This window comes from Phacochoerus africanus, chromosome 3 (assembly GCF_016906955.1).
Source record: "Phacochoerus africanus isolate WHEZ1 chromosome 3, ROS_Pafr_v1, whole genome shotgun sequence".
Lineage (NCBI taxonomy): Eukaryota > Metazoa > Chordata > Mammalia > Artiodactyla > Suidae > Phacochoerus > Phacochoerus africanus.
Window position 1 is genome coordinate 126,885,290 of NC_062546.1, and position 27,976 is coordinate 126,913,265.

The 27,976-nt window shown below is 37.6% G+C and overlaps 1 protein-coding gene across 1 annotated transcript in view; it reads left to right on the forward strand.

Annotated features, from left to right (window-relative positions):
- The first annotated feature begins 807 nt into the window (after positions 1–807).
- The window catches only part of GALNT13 (polypeptide N-acetylgalactosaminyltransferase 13), a 584,203-nt gene continuing 557,034 nt past the window's right edge, over positions 808–27,976 (forward strand). The window contains exon 1 of the mRNA XM_047770427.1: positions 808–1,144. The gene's annotated coding sequence lies outside the window, so the exon portion shown is untranslated. The remainder of the gene's footprint in view (positions 1,145–27,976) is intronic.

Below are 27,976 nucleotides of genomic sequence, written 5' to 3' on the forward strand. Positions count from 1 at the left end.
GTGTGTAAGGCCTTTCTTCCTGAGAAAGGAATTCAAAGTCCCACTTTTTTTCTTTACCGCTCCGTAAAAAATTTAAGAGCACAAAGAAACACTTTGCATCCCCAAGTCTCTTATAGTGCTTTCAGTGGCAGCAGCTGTCCCTAGCCAGAACACTAGGATCCTGCCAGGGTAAAGGAACAGTAACAGACAAGAAGCCAAACTCTGTCATCTGCTCTTTCTTCTTCAGGGCACCTAAACATCAAGCTCCCCGCAGCTTCCCACCACTGGAGAGCCAGGAGCGGGGAATGCGATTGCTAGAGCTTTCCCCAGGGCAGTCCTGGATACAAGCTCCCCCCTCGCACCTCCCCGCCAACCCCCCAAGACATTTTAAAGACCATCTCTGTCGCACTGGGCCAATACTGTGCACGCAAACCCGTTTTTGCACTGTGTGGCTCCGCGGCGGCTAGGGGTCGTGGGCGCTCATGGGGGAGAGGAGTCGACCCCAGGTTGCTCTTGGGGACCACGACTGCCAAGTATCGCGGGACTTGGGCACATCGCAGGAGCGGCAGCTCCAGGAGCAGCTGGAGCGCGCTTGGTGCGCACCCCCCCAGCCTGGGGAGGAGCGGGAGCGGGGAGGGAGGAGGGCTGGGGGTGCTGGTTACGTAAATGATACTAGCCCAGTGAGAGGCCTCCAGGCTGGGGCTACGGGAGGAGGAGGGACCGCGCGAGGAGGAGGGGCTGGGAGGGAGCGGGCCGGGGTGGGAGGGGGCGGGGGCCGGGGGCGAAGTGACCAGGCGGCGGCGGCGGCGGCTCTGCCGAGATGACAATGTGCTAGGAACCCTCGCTCTGTCTTCTGTGCCTCCTCGGCCTGGGTGCCGGCTCTCGCCGCGCTCGAGGAGCCCTCCAGCCCGCCGCTGCGCTATGAGGTCGCCTCTCCGGGGCTGGTCCCGGCCGGAGCCGGCTTGCTCAGCTTGCGGGGAAGTGTGAAGAGAGAGGCGCGGGCGGGAAGCTGGGCTGCGCGCGGCGCTCGCGGGCCAGCGCGGGTTCCAGGTGAGCGCGGGCTCGGCGCCCCCGGCACTCGGCGCAGCCGGCAGGCACCTGACTGGCTGAATTCCGCGAGTGGATCGCCCTTCCCTCTTCGTGGGATCTCTGACCACGATAGCAGGTCTCTGTCCCTCTCTAGCTTCCCTTCTTCCTATGATTGTGGGGGGCAAGTCTTCTCAGGGCGGCCGGGGTGCCCGGGTGGGCGCCACAAAGTCCCTCATCCTTTGGCAGAGACGAGGGCGGAGTGCCCCGGACGGGTCCCGGAGATCAGAGAACCCGGTAAGGCGGCCTCCAGGGCGCTGGCAGCTCACTCGCCTGCCGCTGCAGGTGCAGAGGGTGGACCGCGAGGCGCGGAACTTTCTGCCGCCTCCCGCCCTGTAGCCTGCTTTCACTGCTACCCGACCGAGCAGGGGGTGGGTGGGTGGGTGGGCGCTGGCCACCCTCTGTGCCCTGGCGGCTCTCGGCGGCGGGGGTAGCTCGGCCTTAACGGCCCAGGCAACTTTCTCCCATCAGCAGCGGGCTACCGGAGGCTGTGTTGCGCGGGCGCTTCTACGCTGTCTGCCTGACATCGGAAACGCACTGGGTCTCCAGTGTCTCTCACTCAACGGTTGCCTTCCTCTTTTTTTGCTTCCCTTTGCCTCTCAATCTCAGAATGTGTTTCTGACTCAGTTTCTTTCTCTGACTCTCTGTGGCTCCTCGCACCCGCCTGGGTCTATTTTCTTTCTTTCTTTCTTTCTTTTATTCTTTCTCCGCTTCTCTTGGGGTGTCCCTGTGCCCCTGTTATTCTGTCTCTTCCTCTGTCTCTCCACGTTGCTCTATCTTTTCTCTGTGTTTCACCACCTTGCTGCCTGTCTGTGTCTCCCTCTTTCATCTCTCCTGCCTTGTCCTCCGGGACACCAGCTCTCAGATCCCAAGACTCCTTGGCCAGAGCACGCCCTGCTCCACGTTCTGAGCACCTCCAGGTACAGAGACACCCCTGCCCAGAGCCCGGTCAGAGGGGACATGGGGATGGAGGCAGTCCGCTCTTGTTTGGACTGTAGTGGGTTCGGCAGACTGGCTGAGGGGCGCAAAGGCAGCCTTCTCTCCCTGGATCCGAGAGCGTTGTGTTGCGGCGAACTCGAACCTGGGCGCAGGGAGGCTGACTGGTTTGGACAGAAAAAGCTGCAGGCGTCCCTCCCCTTTCCCTGTTCTTTGACTAGCATCAGTTGAATTTCCAGGTGGAGAGCAAACATCTCCAGCCTTTACATGCAGCCTCAGTAGGAGACAGTGGGCAGATAAACACAGACGCTTTGGGATCCTGGGAAAACTAACCTGGAAAGGGTGGGAGCTTTCTTGAGGCAAAGGTGTTACTAATGGAGGCGAAGAACATTGGGGACTGCCTGCTTTAAACTGTCATAACACTTAATCCTTGAGCAGTTTCCCTGGGAGAGATAGGGGTCACTCTTCCCAGAAATACAGTATATTGATTTTATTTGCAGAGCTAAAGACACTTGCCGTCTCCTGCCAGCCCCCTGAAATTTTTGGTATCCCAGGATCTTCAGTTGTATGTAAAGGCTGCTTTTACTCAGCGTTGCTTCCCTCATCCCACCCGGACTCCTGTGCTCCTGTGCGTGTGCGCGCGCACGCGCGTGTGTGTGTGTGTGTGAGTGTGTATGTGTGTGTGTGTGTGTTTCCGTTCATGCCCTCTAGTGTTAGAGAAACCTGCTGGTTTGAGAATATTGAAAAGTAAGATCAACCTATTGGTGACTTACTTTGAATCTCTCACCTTCCTAGATTATTCACTTTGCCTTCACCCATCCTTCCTTTTTCTTCATCTTGACTTTTCTATTGCATTACTAGTCTTTCCTTTTCCCTAATCTCTACAAACTCCTCCTCTCCTGCAGAATTACAACCTTAATATAGAAACCCTGTTCAGTGACTTCACAGGTAGATAGATTTGGAGAATTTTCATAGCCCAAGGAGGGCTTTGAACATAAGAAGCATGCATGCCTCTGCACCATTCACTACAAACCAAGGTTTCACATCTCTATCTTATGGCCCTGCCCACCTTCAGCTCCATTGAGAATTTTCCCTGGCTGCTCTTGCTTGTTTAAATAAATGCTTCCAATCCACTACTTCTGTGATGCTTATCCTAGTCTAAGGCTTAAGCTGCGTGCTTAAGTAGAGGCACTGTGTCTCAGATCAGGTTTGGGGAAAAGAAAAGAAAGCTTTTCCAAAGGAAACACAGTACTACTGGTATAAATTAATTCCGGCTTGCTGTATCTAGAGAGAGACCAGATACTCTCTCAGATATGCAGACTCTAGCACAGTGGAGGAAAACTAGTAAGTAAATGCTTGCTAGTTTGTTAGTTGATTGATTAGCATGGCACTGACTGTAGGTTTTGAAGTCACCTACTACCTTGATAAGCCTACATACAAGAAGGTGAATGTTTCACTTAGTTGAATGTTTGTTTGTTTTACTTAGTCTTTTTAATAATGGGAATTGAAAAACTAGTAAAAGGGATGTTGAAACATGAGTCCCCTGTGTCTTTTAAAATCATTTGTTGCTTGAATTTGCCCTTCTGTACAGGTCTTTAAGGGGTACTGCAGAATTGAAGAAATGAGTTTAGAGTTTCTAAAGGGTGACATTTTTCAACCTTCTTACCTGAAAGTAAACTAGGGCATGAAGTCACTTGTGCGTGAATACTTTTGTGTAGTTTTTAACAAGTGAAAAGTTTTCTCTTTTAATATAAAGAACGGCTGTATCAGCTTAAAATATTTGGGGTCTATAAATTGATCTGCAAACTGAATCATTTACCTTAAATAATTTATGGGTTTCCTTATTGCTTCAAATATATGAGAGGTTTGATACTCCATGTATGTGAGAATCTGCCAAAGTACCTGGAAATGTAATGCCTCCTTATACAAGGAACTAGTAGGAATCCGTGCTGCAGTATTGCTTTTGTGATAACATGGTAGTCACCTCTTAAAACAGTTGGGGATTTACCATGAGCATTGTTTAGGAGCATGCTTAACGCAGTTTTACTTTATAAATATTACTTATAAGTCGACTTATACTCTACCCTGTTTTTTGTATTTAAAATAGCAAAGATACAGTGAAGGTGGACATTCTGATATTTGAGAAATATTCTGATATCTTACTGATAGGAATACTGAGACACATTAACTTCTTAATTACATTAATTTCAAGTTAAAGTTATGTCAGTGAAATACAATGTTTCCATCTTTCCAATTTGATTTTTACAATTGGTAATTGTAACAGGAAGATTTCTATGTAATAGAGATTTTGCAGCTTTGTAAAATGTTGGCATTTTTGGAAGAGCGTGAGAAAAAAAGCAATGAATGAGTATTTTTATTCTTTCTAGTTAAAAAAATAAAGGGGAAATCAGTATTTCTGAATAACAGGAAACATATAGAAAATGATTGAGAGTAAAGTATGAATAAAGTCCCACCATGTGAAATAAACAACAGTATTGTATGTCTTTGATAAGTACTTATTATGATTTATGAAAATAAATAGTTCCTGTAGTTTTGTCCTTTAATTTGTCCTATTAAACATTCTATTTTCAAATGGCATCTCTTGCAAGAAAGAAATAATTCTTGATTGTGATTTTTGTTACATCACCTTTTGGGGTTTGTGCTGCTATCAGTAGTAAGAACATGTAGATATCTTAAATCTAATGAGATCTAGCAGGATCACTACTATGATGCCTGATTGACCATATGCCTAATTATCCAAGAATTTTTTTTTTTTTGTCTTTTGTCTTTGTTGTTGTTGTTGTTGTTGTTGCTATTTCTTGGGCCGTTCCCATGGCATATGGAGGTTCCCAGGCTAGGGGTCGAATCGGAGCTTAGCCACTGGCCTACGCCAGAGCCACAGCAACGCGGGATCTGAGCCACGTCTGCAACCTACACCACAGCTCACGGCAACGCCAGATCGTTAACCCACTGAGCAGGGGCAGGGACCAAACCCGCAACCTCATGGTTCCTAGTCAGATTCGTTAACCACTGCATCACGACAGGAACTCCTATCCAAGAATTTTAACTGGGCTTTTGTCTAAATCCTTCCTGCCATCAGAATAAACACATGTAAAACAGAAAATCAGGACATCAGTACACACACATACATATACATATACACACATGCAGTCATATTGACTCTGACAACATATTTGATGACATATCCTCCCTCCCTCTCCTACATACACACTAAGCATGTTTGCATCCCTAAATCACATATAAAAGTCTTGCACTATATGCTTTGATAAACCATTTATCATTTTAACAAATTAGTTTATTTACAATGTCTGTACTAAAGCACATTGCTTAGTTAAGTATTTCTGCCATTCAGTTATAGGCATACATATTTTTGAAGAATCCAGCTTTCCACTGTGAAATTTAATATTTAAAGAATTCAAAGAAATTTGTGAAGATGAATACACACATGAATTCAGTAGTTGGTCATCCATTGGAGCATTCTAAGCAATTATCTTTGGGAGCAAAGTATACATAAAATAGATTTTATTCATTTGTTACTTATTCTTGATTTAGATTTAGAACTATGTGTAGGTTTTCAGTGTAGTATATTTATAATAATATATTTAATCTGTCCAAGATGATTACCAAGAAATAACTATAGGTGGCTAAAGACATCCTTGTGATTAATGTATGTTCTAATGTCCTTTTTAAATGAAATAGCTAAAATTCGTTTTTAGTTCTGAGTTTTCCATGCTTATTTTTAGTATCTCAAGACATATTTAAGTTGAAATTCTTAATTTTTAAGAGTTCTTACTACAAATTATTGAGAGATTGCTGGGGCCTAATTTTCCTCTGAAGGTCCAACTTCATTCAAAAGTCCACATAAATATAATTTTCATAAATTATCAGATTCTCTCTTAATGTTTCCTCTACTCTAATGCTTTCCCTTCACAGTAGACATAAAGCAAGATGCAAATATCGGTTGTTAAAAGTAGCTCCATATTAATGGTTAATCCTCCCAACAAAGCTTGAGAGGGATGTAGGAAAAGTAGTGACTGTTACCATAATAGGGTATGAGCATATTTGTGATTCTGTTTTCTGCTATGTAAGAAAATCAAACACACTGTCCATATTAAATACTCAAACTTCTTTTTTTCTTTATTTCAGAAGTGCTTGCTGTTAAGATAGATGGGAACTGTCTAAAATATATCAGGGTTTTTAACATGATGTATAATTAATTGGGACTCTATTTAAAACATTAAACTACAGTAAATTGTCACTTCAATTTTATTTAAGATCATGTAGAACATTATAGGAAGATAGTGATTAAACTGTTGCTTGGCACTTTGGTGAACATAATACATCTGCTGAGTAGCCACTGTAAACAGAAGAATTTAAAGCACAGCCTGCACATTCAAAATCATCTAAATTATACCTCAGAGATAGTAGTAAATGTCAACTTAGTCTCTTGCTTAATATTAATTGCCTTGATATCATAAGCACAGTGCCACTTTTTGGTGTTAAAAATGAATTTTGACATATGGGGAGGATTAGCTTCTTGCAGATCAGAAGCATAATAACTTACTTAATTTCCTCTTGAGATTTTTATTATATAATTTGTTTCAGATGGAGAAGATGAAGTTTCTATGACTATCAATACCTGTATGAAATACTACTATTAGTCTAATGAAAGAAAGATGGGAACAAATACTTAGAAAGAAATATATGTAAAGGTATAGCCATGCCAGTATATTTCTGAGGGAGTTAAAACTGATGAATTGAGTTACAAATTGATCAAATTACTAACATTTTTTAGATACATACTTTGCATTTGTATTGTAAGTGAACATCTAATAGCTCTTGCCACATTTTATCCTTGTAACCATTTGAATTGTACGTAGTATTACTGTCCCCATTGCATAAATGAGGAATCACTTGCTTGAAATCACACAGCTAATAAGTATGATTAGGGCCAGGGATCACACCAGTTCTTTTTGTCTCCAAAGACAGTGCTCTAATAGTTTTCAGCCTGACATTTTCACTGACTAATAATTTTTTTAAAAAAAATGAGTGTCAGCCTCCATGAGGACATTTTCTTTTGCATGGTAAGAATGATTTAGAAAAGTCTGCTTATATCACCATCATTTTGTAAAGGAGTGGACAGTGTAACACCAACTAAGGTGGCAGAACTAAATATCAAAATATAGTTCTTACAACAGAATAAATTTAGCTTCCTGTGCAATTTTGTACATTGCACTTATTTTTCTAATTTAACAAAGACTTAAGAAAATTTTATCACAGTCTGGTCATTTATTTCACCATATTCTGTAGGCTGCACCCGGGAACCCTTCTTAGTCTGAACAACGGTAGTATACTGCCTACCCGGTGGATCCCCAGCGCCTGTGGAACATAGGGCAGTGTGGTTGTGACATTTATGACTTAGTCCTTATGGCTCTTCTCTTTCTAGCTGTAAGTCTGGTCAGTAAGATTTGTTCTTAGGAAGTGTGTTATCAATTGCACTAGCCTTAGTTTACTGTATCAGTGTATATTGAAAGGATTAGCAGATTAGAAGTGACTTACTCCTTGGTGATAGTTCACCACAGCGCACCATCACTAAGACAGTGCCAGTCTTATGCTTGAATAAAGAATGAATGCTGAGCAAAAAGAAGAGGAGCCTGTCTGAAGAATTTATTCTGTCCTTCTCTTTAATCAGTGTGTCCCAGTCTTTAGGGATCAGTTTGCTCCTTTTTTATGTCTTTGTTTGCCTTGGTGAGGACAAAGCAGTTTTGCTTTAGGTAAGAAAAAAAATTCTAAAGCTAAACTTCTAACTGCTTTTGTAAAACTGACTGATGCCATTAAATCCCAAGTTGCTTTGGATAGTGCCTATTGTGGTCATTGAAGAGGAAAACAATGCTTGGTGGAGTGTGTGAGATGTAGTTAAATTGACCTAAGGCATTATTTAATGTCACTGGTAATACACCTGTTTGGAAATTGAAATTACCTCAAGAAATTTTTATTTGTTTTAAAATAAGTTGTCAGATACCACTGATACAGATTCTCATTTTCCTGGGATGGATCCATAAGAATCTATCTTTATAAACATTTTTCTTGATGAGCCTGATAAACAATGAGGTTTTAAGCAGCCAACCTACTTCTAATACATTTTTCAGACTATGTTCTGGATACTGTTCTGAGTACTCTACAGATATTAATTCACTTAATCATGACAACCCCCTAAAGTTTGTTTTATTGGTACCTCCATTTTACAGACAATGGGATTATGACAAAGAAAGGTTAAATAAGTTGTCCAGGATAAGTTGATTAAGTGGCAAGTCATGGGCTATGCTACTTTGGTGAAATGATTTAAATGATCTGCTCTAAGTAACAAAGCTTGAAACAACAGAATTGAAAATGGAACACAGATTTCTATGTTTTGTTTCCTATTTGAGTAAGTTTTGCCTTTAAAAATGACGGAAGAGGGAGTTCCCATCGTGGCGCAGTGGTTAACGAATCCGACTAGGAACCATGAGGTTGCGGGTTTTATCCCTTCCCTTGCTCAGTGGGTTAACGATCCGGCGTTGCTGTGAGCTGTGGTGTAGGTCACAGACACGGCTTGGATTCCGCATTGCTGTGGCTCTGGTGTAGGCTGGCAGCTGCAGCTGCGATTGGACCCCTAGCCTGGGAACCTCCATATGCCGCAGGAGCGGCCCAAGAAATGGCAAAAAACAAACAAACAAACAAACAAAAATGACGGAAGAGGAATTCCTATTGTGGTACAATGGATCTGGAGTGTCTCTGCAGCACCAGGATGTAGGTTTAATCCTCAGCCTCATCTTGTGCAGTGGGTTACAGAATCTGGTATTGCAGCACCTGCAGCATAGGTCACAACTGTGATTCTGATCTGAACCTTGGCCCAGGAATGCTGTATGCCTTGAGGTGGCCAATAAAGAAAAAAAGAAATAGGAAAAAAAATGAAGAAAGAAATATCTAACCAATAAACTCAGATTTGTAGAGTTGGAAACACACACAGAAAAGTTTACCATTTAGAAGTCATACACTGGGGTTCCCATCGAGGGTCGGTGATAATGAATCCGACTAGTATCCATGAGGAAGCAGATTTGATCCCTGGACTCGCTCAGTGGGTTAAGGATCTGGCATTGCCATGAACTCTCCTGTAGTTTACAGACAAGGCTCAGATCTGGCATTGCTGTGGCTGTGATGTAGATTGGCAGCTGTAGCTCCAATTTGACGCCTTGCCTGGGAACTTCCGTATGCTAAGAGTGTGGCCCTAAAAAAAAAAAAAAATTATAAAAAAGGGTCATACACCACATTAAGAAAGAAAGTTAATTATGAAAGGGGACAATAAATATGGAAAACTCAAAAGTGCTCTTCTTCAAGGAGATTCATTATTATCTATTTCTAGGTGCACACTACCCCTGCCTCCAACAACAAAAAACCCCCCAAAACAACAAATGATGCTAACACAAAAGGAAAAATAATCCATAATTAGGATTTCTATATGTAGACTTCAATCCATAACTAAGATCTGTGTCTGTAACTAATCTAATAAGAAAGAGCTTGTTTTCTGGATTTTTTTTCCTCGACTATATTTTTAAGCTTTATATACTATGGAATATCTATACTAATTTGCAATCACTGGTAATTTGTAAGGAATTGATGTATTAATATTTGATGAAGTACATTTTTCTCCTTATTGCTGGCCTTAGATTAGTTTTTCAGAAACTTTCTTATTTTTGTTTAATGCACTCATGCAGTGTTTTAATGACTTTTTTTCTTAGAATGTTATTTTAGACTGCTTAATACTTAATTAGATTGTATACATTATTTGAATTATATACCCCAGTAATGAGTCACTCCACCTGTCTGGTTTTTTAAAAAGAAACGTTTATATTTAAAAACAATTCTGTCTTCAGAGTCTGTAAGTAAAGTGAGTGCTTATGAAATTACTGACTAGCAAAGTTTAAAAACTTGGTACCACAGTCTCTTTTCTTTCTCTCGTAGTAAATTTTGCCTCCTTTTCTGAATACACAAGCCTCATATTTCTTTGATTGCCTTGATAGTTCAGTTTCAAATAAGACTATATATCACTTGTCTGAAAAATAATAGAAACCATCCTGTGCCTGATAACAATTCAGGTTTCATTCATATCCTATAGATTTTCTGGGTACCTCGGTTTTTTTCTTCTCAAGTAAATACTGTTTCATCCCTTCTCATTATGCTTTTTATTCTTTATCTTTTCCAGGCTCCTCTCTTCCTTCTTCATGATGCTCTAGACTTTAAATTTTCTCTCTTCTGTAGCTTAATACATATTCATGTAGCAGGCTTGGACTATCTATTAGTGTTGATGCTGTTTAACAATGTAAGTAAAAAAGGAATTATGTTCATTTCATCATTTGGTCCCTGAGTAGGTATGAGATATACACTATAGCTCTTGCATCTGGGTCATTTAGCAGGAGCTGGGGAGCTCAGTTCGCATCTCATTACCTTTGTCTACTTTTATTAGAATCCTGTGCCTGGGCCCTGTGGTCAGTTGGCAGTTGGCAGGCCCTGGCTCCAAGGGAATGCTATGTTATTTGAGGGGATGCCAAGTTAAGTAGCCACACAGTTCTTACATTCCTTGGTCAGATCTTCCTTATAAAATGTCCACTATGTGTTTCATTATTAACTCTAGACTTTGACTTCATGTTAGAAATTCACTGTGATATGAATGTATGGATTGTGATGAACAATTTTATAATTTTATATCCTGTGGCTCTCACTCGCTGACTTCAGGATAGTATTTTCCCTATTAGGTAAACCTAGAGCAGACATTTTGTCACAGATTTTTTTAAGAGTTTTATTGTTGTGCACTAAGTTGAGATGAATCGTAGGTAATTGGATGGTGCAGCTGAATTAACACATTGAATTGCCAGTTATGAGACACTTCATTTGCTATTGCAGACAACAATTGGCCCATTTTGCTTCTACAATGCACAAATTCTTATTATCTATATAAAATTCTAATTCGAGTAGGATAATATGTGTACATCATTTCCATTCCTTTTATAAGGAAAAATAACCTCTACAAATATAAAATTTGCAACCATCTCATTAAATAATTTTGAACATAATTACATCTTTTTTTTTGAGAATGTTAATCTGTTGTCTCATTGCCACAAAAGGACATTTCAGAATCATGAAATCAGTAGTACTACTTTTACGCTGTATACCCTAAGATATGTGCAAATGCACAGTTTGCATTTATTTCAATAGAGAGCCTTGTTTTATTCTGAGCGGCATTGTTGCGTTATGACTATGGTGATGTGCAACAGTACAATCGTTATGTTCGTTCTTGGTTTTTCTTAGTTTTAGGTATTTTAAGGGCTGCTTCTCTAGATCAGTAGAATGGCTTTTAAACAGGCAAGTATTCATTTTACAAGGAGGACTTGAGACATATCTTTATCTAAACTCTCTCCTGAAACCTTATTAAATTGAGGAGTTAAAAAGATATCAAATTGTTACAAATTGGAGTGATTCAAGGCAGAGAGAGGAAACTGCCAAAGATAGAGGGTAGTGGCCAAAAGTTGAGGAGGGAGCCCTTTTGCCCTGAACAAGCCCCAAAGGCTTAAGGCTCAATGATGCCATGGCAAATAGAAGGCAGAAGTGACACACTTGCATTGAAACAAAATAGTTAATCAGTGTGTATAGATGGAATAGCCAGCCTTCTATTTCCCATGCAGATATCTTGTAGCAAATTTTTTTTTCCTCTCCCCCTCCTGACCATTGCCCTTAATACAGACTAATGAAATTATATAGACTGCTAAGGGACAGTAAGGGCAACTAGGGATGTATCTTGTAAATGGAAAAGGAATTACCTTTTATTTTGGCACTTAGAGTCTTTAAGCCGAATGATCAGCTACTTTGCCTACCCTAAACCAAAGTCTTCTAAATAAAATCTACTCAAGTACAGAGGGCTCAGCCATTTCAAGTCCTTTATTCTTAAATCTAAAACAGCAATCAAGTATCACTAGATATCTGAGACATAATTTAAGAAAAAAGTAGTAACAAAAAAACTGCAAAATGAAAAAGAGAGAACAAGTTAAAAGAAAACCAATGACAATAAAATGACCGGCGCGAAACAGATAATTAAAAATCATAGAAGAGACCAAGATTAAATTTTTTGAATAGATTCAATAAAATATTACATTCATAAAACAAGAAGATGAAAAGGAAAAGACACAATAAATGAACAAGAAAAACTGTTAGATGGAGTTCCCTGTTATTCTAGTGGTTAAGGACTTGTCATTGTCACTGCTATGGCTCAGGTTTGATTCCTTACTCAGGAAGTTCTGCACGATGAAAACAAGAAAAGAAAAAAAAAAAGGAAAAGAGAAAAGAAAAGGAAAAGAAAAACTGATGGAAATTAAAGATTTTCAAATTAATAGTTTAAGGGAACATTTGTAATTTCAAATAGAGAAAATCTGTCAACAATGTAAACAAAAAGAAAAAAAAGATAAAAAAGAGTAATAGAGAATCTCCCTGAGGTGTGACTTCCTGCTAATTGGAGTTTTAATTGTAAGAAACAAAAGCTATAGTTAGAGCACATAATAAAAATGTATGGGATAATTCTCAAATTTCTGAAGGAAGATTTGCAACTCAAAATTTCTAATTCACTCAAAATATCAATCAGGTGCAAGGTAGATTAAAGACATTTTCAGGCATGTAGGTACTAAATATGTTTTACTCAAATATATCCTTTCTTAGAAAATTACTTGAGGTTGAACCCTAGCAAAGTGTAATTAAGAAAAAGAGAAAGACATGGGATGATAGCTATAAAGTAGTCCTAGAAGGCAAGCAATTCATGCTGCTTCAATATGGTGTAGGACTGGTGTAAAAAAAGTGGAGAGCTTTGGCTGGTGGGATGCTCTAGGATAAAAGGGAACATTACACAACATTTAATGTTCAAGAAATATTTGAAAAGACAAAGAAAAATAGTGCAAAAGAATGTGCAAGAAAGGAAAGTCATACAACTTTAGTTGGCACTGAAATGAACAATATGTATAATTTCTTTCTTTTTTGGCTGCCCTGCAGCATATGGAGTTCCCAAGGCCAGGGATCAGATCCCAGCCACGGTTTTGACCCATGCTGAAGCTGTAGTAATGCCAGATCCTTTAACCCACTGCTCCGGGCTGGGGATCGAACCTGCTTCCTGGAGCTGCAGACACTGCTAATCCCATTACACCAGACTAGGAACTTCCAATATTTTTTTAATACTTGAATATAAGTCATTTTTACTGATTTTTAGCAATTTTTTGTGTCAGTCTGTAGATAAAACATGGAAGATAATCATGACTGTTGAACAGAATGCAAATATCAATGGCAGCAATGTCAGTAAACATACTAATGGTAGAGGTTGAGTTAGGTATGGAGGTTGGAGAAAGCAGAAGGAAACGATGAGAAGTAGAGGATTAGCATATTACAAAATGGGGTCAAGAGGTGGTGTCTACAGGTGAAGCAAGAAATAGGAGTGATGATATATTCCCTAAAGTTACAAAGAAAACTATGAGAAGGAACAATGACTATAGTGAGAGAAAGTATGGAAAAGTGGGAAGTTTGGTAAGTGAAATAATTTATTTTTTAATTTATTGTTTTATTACTCAATGAATTTTATTATATTTATAGTTGTGCAGCGATCATCATGACCCAGTTTTATAGCATTTCCATCCCAAATCCCCAGCGCATTCCCTCACCCCCCTCAACTTGTCTCATTGGGAAACCATAAGTTTTTCAAAGTCTGTGAATCAGTATCTGTTCTTCAAAGAAGTTCATTGTGTCCTTTTTTTAGAGTCCATATGTAAGTGACAGCATATGGTGTTGGTATCTCACTGTCTGACTAACTTAACTTAGCATGATAATTTCTAGGTTCATCCATGTTGCTGCAAATGACATTATTTCCTTTTAATGGCTGAGTAATATTCCACTGTGTATATATATGTACCACATCTTCTTTATCCACTCCTCTGCTGATGGACATTTAGGTTGTTTCCATGTCTTGGCTATTGTATAGAGTGCTGCAATGAACATTGGAGTATTGCGTCTTTTCGAGTCATGGTTTTCTCTGTATAGATGCCCAGGAGTGGGATTGCTGGATCAAATGGTAGTTCTATGTTTAGTTTTCTAAGGAATCTCCATACTGTTTTCCACATTGGTTGCACCAATTTACATTTCCACCAACAGTGTGATAGGGTTCCCTTTCCTCCACACCCTCCCCAGCATTTATTGTTTGTAGACTTTTTGATGATGGCCATTCTGGCTGGTGTAAAGTGGTACCTCATAGTGGTTTTGATTTGCATTTCGCTAGTGATCAGTGATGTTGAACATCTTTTCATGTGTTTTTTGGCCATCTGCATGTCTTTGGATAATTGTCTGTTTAGATCTTCTGCGCATTTTTTGACAGGGTTCTTTAGGTTTTTTCGGTATTGAGCAGTAGGAGGTATTTACAAATTTTGGAGATTAACCCTTTGTCAGTCATAATTTGCAAATATTTTCTTCCATTCTGTGGGTTGTCTCTTTGTTTTGTTTAGGGTTTCCTTTGTTGTGCAGAAACTTTTAAGTTTAATTAAGTCACATTTGTTTATTTTTGTTTTTATTGTCATTACTCTAGGAGGTGGATCTGAGAAGATATTGCTGTGGTTTACGTCACAGAGTATTTGGCCTAGGAAATGAACTAATTTAGATAATATCTAAAATATTTTGGGTCCATACATTTGGTCAAAGTATGCTTTAATTACATTTTTTTTAATGTGGTTGCTTTTAGATGTGTATGTTCTCCAGATTTCCATAGATTCCAATCACTCTCTGTTGAATCACTCCAGTCCATAAAGATATTTGAATTTGAGCTTTACATTGAACAGCTGATAAAAAATTCACAGTGATTCCCTCTGGGGAGAGGAACTGGTTGGAATTGGGGAGGGGGCTCCACTGCATAAAGAAATATGAATAATTGGAACTTTAGTTAATAAACACAATAGCAGCCAAACCTCTACAGTGTTATAAAGACTGTGAGGCTAGAAAGAGAGAACTGGATTCCAGTAATGTGAAAACCATTAATAAATTCTGTAACATGTCATTTAAATTCTTTGAATCTGTTTCCTCATCTTTAAAATGTTGCAACAGGTAAAAAAATAAAATAAAATAAAACAACTAATATCACTCTATTCTAGTGTTTATTTATTTTGCAAAGGTAGACCCATCATTTTTTTTTTTTTGAGAATGAAATGTGCTATGTCTTTTCTAGGTATGATAGGCCTCAGGGCTAATTCATTGTTCTTACTTTTCTAGCTCTTTATTAAAGTTTTTAACTGCCTTTTTAACAATGGTCCTTTTAACTAGTTTATCCTTACCTTGAGTCTAAGTGAATTGACCACTCAAATCAGAATTATGCATCTTTAGTTTTATTAATCTCTAATAATCACTTCCCAAATAGAGTTGTTTTGATATAGTTTTTTTGTTATTCAAGTTCTGATTTTCTTATCCTTAAAAAATTACTTTTTTTTGCTGATGTAAAAATGCAAAGCATTACCAAATGATTCTTTAAAAGATCCTATCTCCATTCCACTATTTTCCTGAACATTTTAATAGAACTAAACAATAATTTTTAACAACATTTTGTAGTGGTTTCTAGACAGAGACAGTAAATTTTATAGTCCTCTGTGTTATTAAATTGTACCAGTTACTGTGATTACCTGATGTGTCTGCAGATTTACAGAGGAATTGATAGATGGCTATTACAACATTACACAGATGTGAGGATATTGCCATCTTAGATTGGCAGCTGCTCTGGAAGTTCTCACTACTTCTTACTGTTTAGGCTAACATTTTAATTTTGTAGCTAATCAGAAATAGTTGCTTTAAAGATGCTAGCTATTCCTAATGAATGTGAGAACACAGATGGGTCCCATAAGAAATTTCTAACCTGCTTGTCAAAAGATTCCTCTGCATGTGTGCACACTTGCGTGTGTGTGTGTGTGTGTGTGTGTGCATGCACACTTTAGCATCTTTTTATTATGAACTTCAATTCAGAAAACCAAATCTTTAGATAGAAATAAAGAGATTGACAGAAAGAGAGACAGAGACAGCAAGACAGACATGGAGAAACAGAGAGCAGGAGAAAAAGCGAGATAAGAAGGAATGAGGAAGTTTCCCAGTTTCCCTCCAGTTTGTGGCTTGTGTAACACACAAAAAAAGTATTGTGAAAAGAAAGAACAAAAATTAGTTTTAATTAATATGTTAAAATCTATTAGTAGGATTATATAGACGAATAGGGAATTCCAAATGAAACAATTTAGCAATGAGGCATTCTTTAAAGCTTTGAGTATCTGGTTTCTGTTGACAGATTGTGGTAATTTCTTGGGTCATCTCCTTTTACCATTTTCTGAGTGATAAGGTTTTTGGACAGAGACTAGGAGCAGAGAAGAGCTGCTTTGTCCTGTTATCTCACCTAGTTCGATGAATCAAGGGTCTGTTAAATTTCCCTTTAAAGTTGCAGTTCTTGGCAATTAATTATATCCTTTAGCATACAAACTATCCTTTGATCCTCAGGTAAGAAAAATGCCTGGACTCAAGTTTGGAGAAGATAGTCGAACATGGTTGTGTTAAATATACATGTTTAAGACTGTGATACCTGCCTAAATGCAGTTCAAAAATTCTGATTATCATTACTTAGCAGAATGACAAAGCACAGTTAAATAGCCTCTATGGAATTTATTTACCTCATCTTTAAAATGGAGGTAATAATAATAGTTATCTAACACTAATATAACCCAGGTTTTAATTGGTCATGAGGATCTCTAACGTGCTTTATGTAATATCAGTGCTTTTAATTCTTACAGTTCTAAGAACTAGATATTTATTTTCACCCACCTAATAATTATAACTGCTTTAATGGTTTGAGGTGACAATGCATGTAATATACTGATTATTGTGCTTGGCACTTAGCAAGTGCTTAACAAATGCTAGCTATTATTAGTTTATCTCCTCTTCCAGGATCCTCCACTGGCATTTAGCATGACAGGTGCCTAGTAAATCTAGCCTCCTTAACCGATTTCCGAAATAAAATTCTCAGACCCAGAAGAGTTATTGTAAAGACTAGCTGCAAAATCAGATCCCAGGAGGCAATAAATAAATTGCAGGGAAAGATAGGCTTGAAGCCAAGCAAAATGAAAACACAGTAAAACTATATTAGTGAAGTATTTAGAGATCTTATTTAAGAAAGAAGTGAGGGTAAATGAGGGAAGACAAAGGAATATCGCATCATGATAAATAGATCATAATACTGTGCAAATTGTACACAAGGCTAAACACTGAAATGTCACTTTGCAGAAAGTGCATCTGGCTTAGAAGAAAGCTTCTTCTACCTTTTAACTTTATTCGGATAATTCTCACTGCTGATTTCTGTTTGGTGTTCTCAGTTAAGTTGAGCAATTACCCTCCATTTTCCCCCTAGTTTTTGGATCGCTTCTGACCATGTTATTTTCTCTTAGCCAATTCCTAGAGAAATTGAAAGATGAGGGCTTTTTTGTGTGTGTGAATATGAAAAATAGTAACAATTTGAAAACACATTGCCATTTTTGCCTTAGTCCCTTAATTGAAAAAAATGAAGCATTATTATTTTTTGTTCTTTAGAGATGCACACCTCATTTTCAGTATGGGATATTTTGTTGTTTTTAATGACTTTTGTTAAGTGCTTAATTGGAGATTTTCTATTTTCTATGTAGAAGGACATGTAATTTGAGATAAATTGTAATTGATTTTTCATTTAGAAATATTTGAATTCCAATCCTCTTTTCTTATCATATGAGAAAAATATGTTGTTTGGAATGCTGATAGTGTGTCAGATCCTTCACAATAATTTGTACAAATGATAATCGTACATAAATTAATAAACTGCTTGTGGGGATCTAATGATGCATCATGCTGTTTTTGATTTATTACTGAATCATTTTCAGTCTGTTTAAATGTACCAGGACTAATCTTTTAATGTAACCTATAACTTCCTCCACTCTAAAAAACAAGTTCAGTAGAATAGAATATTTATTTTTTTAAAATGATGAACTTATTTTGTTTTATTAGAGTTTATTAAGAGAAGTGATTGTATAGTTTATTAATTAGAATATGTGCTTTATCTTTGCATAAAAATCCTTTTAATATTAAAAATGAAATTATTTCAATAACCTTATACTGCCTTTTTATTGTGATCCAATTTTCTAGAGCTACCTAAAATAAGGTTGGTTTCTTAGCTTCTCTTTGTTTAGTATTGCTGTTGCCTCCCATCCTGAAGTTTTATATTTGAATATATTTTTAAAGTGACTGAAAAATTTAGCATAAACTTCAACAACTTTGTAAGGAATTTCTACAAGAGAAATAATTAAAATCAAATAATAACTCCTGCTGTGTCTGGCAACCATGCATGAGGTTAACAGTTTTCAACCAAGGTTACATTAAGTCATAGACAGACAGTTGATTTTCCCGTATCATTGGATCTACCTGCCAAACTATTACACCACCTTTAATTATTTTTTAGTGTGATAGTCCACTGATAATTAACCTTGTAAACTTATTTTGTGAACAGTTTTCATTTTATTTAACAGTCCTTTGGAAGTTAATAACCCACCTCAAATCACCATGATTATAAATATAAAACCAAGATATAGAATGACTTAGCAGTATGACCTATTTTACAGTGTATTTTTGATTAAGTCAAAGGCATTTGCTGTTTCCTGTCATAGGGCAGGGCTGTTGCCACTGAGTGTGTGTGCGTGCATGTTCCCCAAAGGACTTCTACAGAAAGTTGAGTTTTTATTTTTGTGGGTTTCCTGAGTATTTGTTTATTTATTTAATTATTGGCGTATGGTTGATTTACAATATTGTATTAGTTTTTTTTTTTTTTTTTCTTTTTAGGGCTGCAGTCATGGCATGTGAAGGTTCCCAGGCTAGGGGTCTAATCGGAGCTACATCTACCTGCCTAAGCCAGGGCCACAGCAGTGCCAGATCTGAGCCATGTCTCTGACCTACACCACAACTCATGGCAACGCCAGATCCTTAATCCACTGAGCAAGGCCAGGGATCGAACCTGCAACCTCGTTGTTCCTAGTCGGATTCATTTTCACTGTGCCACGATGGGAACTCCCCTGTATCAGTTACTGATACAGAGCAAAGTGATTCAGTTATATATATATATATATATATATATATATATATATATATATATATATAATATTTATATATATTTAATTTTTCAGATTCTTATTCATTACAGGTTATTACAAAAATATCTGTGCTGTAGAGTAAGTCTTTGTTGTTTGTCTATTTTATATATAGAAGTGTATCTGTTAATCCCATACTCCTAATTTATCCCTCCCTTATTTTCCCCTTTGGTAACTACAAGTTTGTTTTCTATGTGAGTTTGTTTCTGTTTTGTAGATAATTTCATTTATATTATTTTTTAGACATTATTATAAGTAGCATTACACCGTCTTTATCTCTCTCTGTCTGACTGACTTTACTTAGTGTGATAATATCTAGACCCATCCATGTTGCTGAAATGGCATGATTTCAGTCTTTTTTATAGCTGAGTAATCTTTCATTATATTATTTACATCTATCTATATCTATATCCATACATACCAAATCTTCTTTATCCATTCATCTATTGTTAGGGTGATTTCATGTCTTGGCTATTATAAATAGTGCTGCAGTGAACATTGGGGTGCCTCTATCTTTTCAGATTAGAGTTTTTTCCAGATATATGCCTGGGAGTGGGATTGCTGAATAATATGGTAACTCTGTTTTTAGCTTTTTAAGGAACTTCCATACTTTTGTCTATAGTGGCTGCACCAGTTTACATTCTCATCAACAGTGTAGGAGAGTCCCTTTTCTCCATACTCTCTCCAGCATTTATTTTTTGTAGACTTTTTGATGATAGCCATTCTGGCCTGTAGGAGGTGATACTTCTGGGTAGTTTTGATTTGCATTTCTCTAATAATAAGTGGTATTGAGTATCTTTTCATGTGCTTGTTGGCCATCTGTGTCTTTTCTTAGGAGAAATGTTTATTTAAGTCTTCTACCCATTTTTTGATTGGGTTGTTTGTTTTTTTGATATTGAGTTGTATGGGCTGTTTGTGTATTTTGGAAACTAAGCCCTTGTTGGTAGTGTCATTTGCAAATATTTTCTCCCATTTCATAGGTTTTCATTTTGTTTATGGTTTCCTTTGCTGTACAAAAGCTTGTAAGTTTGATTAGATGCCATTTGTTTAATTTTGCTTTTATTTTTATTTTTGCCTTGGGAGATTGATCTAAGAAAACATCGCTATGATTTATGTAAGAGAATGTTTTGCCTACATTCTGTTCTGGGACTTTTACGGTGTCACATCTTATATTTAAGTCTTTAAGCCATTTTGAGTTTGGGTATGATGTAAGGGAGTGTTCTAACTTCATTGATTTACATGTGGCTGCCCAGCTTTCTCCTGAGTGTTTCTAAATGTGAATTTCTATGATCTCTTCGGTACCATTGAAGTTGATCTTATTTTGTGATAATTCAGATTTATTCTTGACTTTCCATTGTTTTTTTATTAACTTTAGAGTTTGTTTTGACCTTTCATTGGCTCAAATTAAGTTTTGGTCTAACTTTTTTTAACTTCCCTATCAAAAACCTTATTTTCAGTATAACTTTCTTTACAGATTTTATTCAACAGTTTTAAGGTTTTAACCAACCTTCCAGGTTTGTACCTCCAATTTATTGGAAATTTCATGAATTCTTACGTTTTTTGCTGACTTTCATATACAGAACGCCCTTTGCAGGGCCAAGTGTATTTATTAAAATGACCCAACACCAACTTCCCATGTGCCCTTTCACTCTTCTTATTCCTCTACACACTAACATACCCTAAAGCTCCTAAATTTTGTCATTTTTTTTAGCTAATGTTGTTTTCTGTCCATCTATTTTCTTAAACATATATGCACTTAGAACTTGTCAAGCCAAACAAATATGTGATTTTAATCAAGTTGCATGCGTATGCATTTTATTATAAATCTCTATGTACCCTTGCATTTTTAATTGTCCAAAGGGTACATCTCACAATAACTTGATGTATGTAATTATGGGCTAATAAAATGTTGCCACATTTTAACATAGAAGAGCACTTCATTGGTGCATGAAACGATTCCTGCTTCAAGAGTCAGTATATATAATTAATTAATACATCTGGGATCTTCCTGGTTTAAGACACTAGGTAAATGCAAGATCAGGATCTCCCATAATTTCATTAAGAGGCACATGCTTTCAAATGGGTTTTCATCAATGTGTTCATGTGCACCACATGTAATTACTGCTTTTGCAATTTTAAAACCTTGGGGGTCTATGTGGCAAAGTCTTTTTGTGTGTGTCTGCCCTTCTGCTTTCTGTCAAATCTCTGCCTTTACTGAAGTCTTATACCACTAAAAAGATGATTTTCTTATTCCTGCTTCTGGGAATTATGTCCTCATTCAAGATGAACAACATCCACAAAATAGATCCATATATTTTCATAGGGCCAAGCCATTCTATCAAGAAAGGGCCTCTGAAACTATAAAAAAAATATAAATGTCATCTTTCTCTATGAACAGTATTACAAATTTATGAATAAGGAGCATCTTTCTACATATTGTTATCTTGTAGAATTTTTACTTTTCCTTCCCTCTGTTCTTCAGCAAATGTGTTCAGACTACCTTATTCGTGAGTGTATTTTATAGGAAAATGTGCACATTTACCACTGTGTGGGGGCTTCAAGGACAGTGAAGTTCTTCAGTTTCTAAAATTCTTATCTGATGCTATGCTTGACTGATTGCTGTCAAGCAAGTCATTCAGAGGACCTAAGAATTCTGATTTTACACACCACATATATGGGTCTCAGGGATAAAATTCACACTGCACCCCAATTTCAAACTTTTTCACATGTTACCTTCTCACTCCATGTTCACACTTTCAATTTATTAGAAATTTAATGAATTTCTATTTTTTTGCTGACACCCATGTATAGATCTGCCTAGCCAGCGACAAGTGGCCCAACACCAAAACAAAGGAAGGGAGGAAATAAAAGGAGCTGGTATCCCTGAGTTGATTCTGTGCTGTGGTTGGCCTGTTCTTCCTCCCTGCCAGCAGCTGCCATCCAGTGTCATGTTGTGCCTTAGACCCTTTCCTTGACCTCAGATACACTGCTGTTAAATCCGACTAGGGCAGAGCTTTTCTCCTCTTTTCCAGTAGGTCTCAGGAGCGGAATCTTGTCACTGGCATTTATCCTCTGACTCTTACCTCTATTTTTCCCCTTGAAATGGAGCTAATCAAGGAATTGTCCTGCTGACTGATGCTCATGAAGCATTGAATATAAGTATATACATTTTTGTCTATTTTTATTGTTTAATGAATCTTCTTCTACATTCCTAAATTGTAAATGTATATCTGCATTCATCTGTCTTTAATAGATTATGAAATCTGCAAAGGCAGTCCAATGTAGCTCTTTTTGTGCTGTACCTAGCAAAATGTCCTGCACAATTAATCCTTCCTGCATGCGTTAATTAGATTGTACATGTACAGATAGGTCCCCTGAGTCTTCCAAAGCCATAGATGCTACTTTGGAAAATGATGCAGGCCAGAAAGGATTTAGGTCAGTCAAATTTTTATCTGGCTTTCCCAGAAGGACAGTTGAAATTGCCTTTCTACTGTGATATGTTAATGTCTTCCTTGTGATTTTTTCCCTCTCACATGCCATTGTCAGCTAGTCAAAGATTGTAAGCTTCCTACATACTTCTTGTCAAACTCCTTGGGTATTTGAAATAGCAATGATATCTTTGTGATTTTCAACAGGGTGACCCAAGAGTTCTGCTCCCTCTGTCATTTATAAGAATTTGTCTGCAACTTGTTTCTTTTGAAAGGAATATAAGTCACTGAGTTTAAGATTGAAATGGATCATGAGGGGTGATCCTGTCACCCCACCTTCCCATAGTCAAGGTGGTGCCTAATCTAAACCCAAGACGGAGATATTTCCTTAAAATAGAGTTACCTCACCTCCTGCACATTACCAATAGAGGGATCTCACAAAATATAATTCTGGGCATGTAACTCTTGAGTGTAAAAACGTTTGAAAGCTCTATAGGTTAAATTTCAAATTCTATAGCATATCATGCAAGACCCTTCCTGGAAATCTATCCTGGTGACGTTTGCAGCCTCATTTCTCATTTGTTACCCAATCCTAATCTATTTTAAGGATTCACTGAACTACTTCTTTGTTACCTGGACACGGCATAGATCTCATGATCATTTCTTTGCTCACACTGCTTTGTAGCCTTTAATTACCTATCATCTCATTTCAAGGATCAACTCGAATGATACCTCTTTTCAAAGGATTTTGCCAAGATTTTAAGGCAGAATTTTTCTATTTTGCCTGTTCCCATAGTACTTTGTTCCTATTGCTGTTGCTCACTCTCACCATGTTATCATGATTGTCCTCCTCTGTCTCCCATTTTAAATTATAATCTTTTTCATAGTGGAGGCATCACATTTCTCATTGTTCCCCTGAGGCCTGCCAAAGTCTATAATATAGCTAGTTATTCAATAAATGTCTTGAAAAATTGTTAAATATTGATTCAGTAGGATAAAGGGCTGAGAATTTAATGATGCTCTATTGAATGAATCTTTGTGACACTCCTCGTGTCTGTTTCTGGGATATGATGGGGATATAAAAATATTAGCATAATCTATTCCAAAGATAATCACCACAAATTTATCAAAGTAGTGGGTTCAAGAGGGTATTTAAAAAACCTTTAATTTCAGCAGCCAGTCAGGACTTGAAGTCCCTTTCAACATTTCTGGAGAATGGACCTTCAGCCTCTTCTAGAACTCTTCATTTGGCCCTTTCTTAGGGAAGCTCATTCTGTTTTGACATTCTTTATAATAACAGGGCTTTTCCTTATGCTGAACTTAAATTTGATTCCTTGTAACTTTTCTCACTGGTCTTACTGGTCTAGGTTCTGCTTTGGGGATGCACAGAAAGCAAATTTAAACTGCTTTCCACATCATCAGTTCTTAACACAGGAACGGCATTCATGTTTCTACTATATATTCTATTTTACAGGCCAAGTGGCCCCAAACCACACTGTGTGTGTATGTGTACATACATACACATCCATATACATATTATATATGTATATAAAATCTGCGTTAGTACACGTATCAGCAATTAGGCAGAATACAATTGAAAGTCATTTTAATTGGAAGATAACTTATGTAGATAGAAGTAGAGACAGCAACAGAAAAATAGATTACCATATAAACAATTCACATTCTCATCCATATATGTTCATATATATAATTTTAGGTTGTACATAAAAAAGGATGACAGATTATTGCATTATCCTTCTATATTTTAGACTCTAGGATGATCACATTTTCTTATTATTTTTATTGCTAATCAAGAAATTATCCAGAAATTTAGTGGCTTAAACAATTTATTATCATCTCTCATAGTTCTATGGGTGAATGGTCTCTGCTGGGAGTGCCTCACTTGTGGTCTGTCATGTAGTTACCATCAGGTTTTGCCTGGGACTGGAGTCATTTAAAGGCTGAATCAACTGGATGTCCAGTATGGTTTCTTTACTCATATGTCTGATGTCTGTGTGCTCTTCTACATGGCCACTCTCTCCAGCAGAGTGTGAACTTTTTATATGGCACCTGAGGCTCCAAGAGGCAGAAAACAGAAGATGCTAGGCCAGTTAGGGTTATTCATGGACTTGTGCAGTATCCTCTTGGTCAAAGTAGTCATAGGGTCTTCTCTGATTCCAAGAAGAAATAGCTTCATCTCATGAGGAGTGAATGTCCAGTTCACATCGCAGAAGAGCATGTTGGATGGGACGTGCAGTGGCCTCTTGGAAGATAAAAATCTGCCATACCATATATTTGGATGGTGTAGTGCAGTTAAGGATGTACTTTATATCAGTTTTATATCTAATAGTTATACACTATAGTTACTTTTAAAGACATACAGTTATGAATATTATAAATGATGAGATTCTCTGAAGATAAATCTGCCTGAATCTCTAATTTGTTCTTAGAAAAACATCATGGAGTTGGAATGAGTCAAAAGACAGTGATATGTAAAGGAAAAGGTTAAATTCTATAGAGACTAGAAAGTAATGAAGTGAAGGACATAAAATCAGCCATGCTCTAATGTGTGTTTGCTGAGAGTGGGTGAAGTGAGTTAAGGAAACCTGATTCAGCTTTTATCTCCAAGAATGGAGGAGCCAATCATTTTTCATATCTCTTCAGGTGGGTCATGAGCAGGGAGTGAAGGAAAAGATTTCAGTGTTCTTTACAGGAGAGGCTGGTGAATATTTGGAACAGTCATTTTGCCATTTCCTTGAACATCTGATGGAAAAACATGAAATAAAATAAAAGGAACAAAGAATTGACTGGAAACCCACTTGAGTTAGGAAGCAGGTCTTGACTTCTCCCCAACTGGGTAACTAGAGAAGAGGGATGGATGAAAGAGTCTGTGGTTAGGGAATGCCACGGTGCAGACACTGTCTACAGGATACACACACAGTCAAAAATCACAGGGCAAGGTTGTTCAGGATCTTGGTCAAGGCATTACCTATGTGAACTATGGGGTAGACAAGATATGGAATTGTGCAGTGATATAAGATGGCTAATGGAGGGAGTTCCCATTGTGGCACAGAGGAAGCAAATCCAAGTAGTATCCATGAGAACTTGGGTTCAATCCCTGGCCTCGTTCAGTTGGTTAAGGATCCAGTGTTGCCATGAGCTATGGTATAGGTCACAGACACAGCTTGGATCCCACATTGCTGTGGCTGTGGCATAGGCTAGTGGCTGCAGCTCCAATTCAATCCCTAGCCTGGGAACCTCCATATACTGTGGGTGTGGCCCTAAAAAAGCAAAATAATAATAATAATAATAATGATCATTAGTTGGCTAATAGACCTCAGGAGAATTAAAAATTTACAATATTCAGGAGATCCTTATTCATTATGGCTTTCAGGATAGAAAGAATCATAGAATTATTATCAAGATATTTACAATAGAAAGTGTGCAAAAGAGTTGGCTTAGAGTTATAGAAGGCCAAATGAAAATGAGGAGGGAGAGGGAAAACATATTATTGATGACTTTAGAAGTTATAGATTAATCAGCTTGCTTTGAGATCTAGGAAAATAGAAAAATAAATCAAAAAGACATTTGATTTTCATTCACCTCAAAGCACAGAACAAATAGGGGGAACAACCAACATGGCTTTGAAAGAAGTAAATCACTCTGAGTTCATCTAATTTTATTCTCTGACACAATGACAGGACTTAAATATGAGGGGAGGCAAAAGAGTTCGTATATCTTCACTTCAATAAAGTTTAGTTTTTATCTCACATGATGTTCTCATCAACCAGGGAAGAAATGTAGTCTTGTGTAATGGGAGGCATGACTTGCTATGTGTCATTGAATCAGTGACCTGCCAGGGCAGATCAACCGAGACTCCAGACGGGTTGAGTGGGTGCTTATACTGAATAATTATTTGTATTAATCTCCAGAATTTAATAATATAACATATGGAAACTATAGATTAGGAAAGTTGCTAAATCTGTGGGAATTTATAAGAATCCAATTTAAATATAGGGAGAAAGGTAGCTGAAGTAACTTGTATATTGATGAAGACCATCATAAAGTAGCACTTAAATATGGTAATATGTAACATAATAAAATGTGAATGGTAATATCTAGGCATTTTGACACATTGTTGCTATAAATTAGAAATGAGTGGAGGGGCTTGGAGTATTCAGGGGGCTCTGTAGTGTTTTCCTGTCTTCGTTTGCCTCACTTGTCGTGTAGCAACCAGTCCTCTTGAATGGTCTCATATTCCAAACTGCGACATCTTTATTTCCTCCCTTAGGTCCTGTAAAGTACTTGACTGTCACTTTGTAAGAAAATAGGAGGAGTTTATTCTTCCAAAAATAAATAATTATTTTCATAAAGCTGTGCTGTTTCCATGCTTTTACATATAAACAGTTTTTTATTTCAATGTCAGATTTTTGGATAACCTCTTTGAAGGCCTTTCAAAGAGTAAACTCAGTATATGTAACACCAAGAATGCATACAACTCAATTTAAGACATGGCAATATGAAGAACTAAGTCCAAATCAGGACACAGTCAGGCAAGAAATATGATGGCATGACTGCCAGGGGCTTTCAGGGATTGTAAAGTGTAACCTGATTGTGGGGTTTTTCAAATATGAAAATTGTGTGCAGCTGTATTAACAAAATATAGTTTAGCACGTCTTAACAGCCTCATGCTATTTAATCCAGCAATTTCACTTCTGAGTATTTTATCCAAAGGAAACAGTCATGCTATGACTAAGGATATATTCAGAAGGACCTTTGTGATGTTTTAAAATTTTGGGGAACTGATATTTGATAACAAATTATAGATAAAAATATTAAACAAATGATGGCATGTATGGGATACTGATCAGTGAAATTATTTTTGCATTGTAAGGATAAACATGATGCTGTCATAGAAAGAAGTTCAAAATGAAGTTAAAAAAAGAATCTAATTATGAGAGTTTATATTGTATATTTCTTTAAATTTTTTTTTTGCTTTTTTCCAGGCTGCACCTGTGGCATATGGAAGTTCCCAGGCTAAGACTCTAACTGGAGCTGCAGCTGCCAGCCTACACCACAGTTCACAGCAACATCAGATCCTGTAACCAACTGAATGAGGCCAGGGATCAAATCCATATCCTCATGGATACTAGTTGGGTTCTTAATCCCCTCAGCCGCAATGGGAACTCCTGTATAATTCTTTAAATAATGGTTTAGAAATATAAACAGGAAATATATTGTTTTAAATGAAATATATTGCTTTAGGGATTAAAGTTGATTATT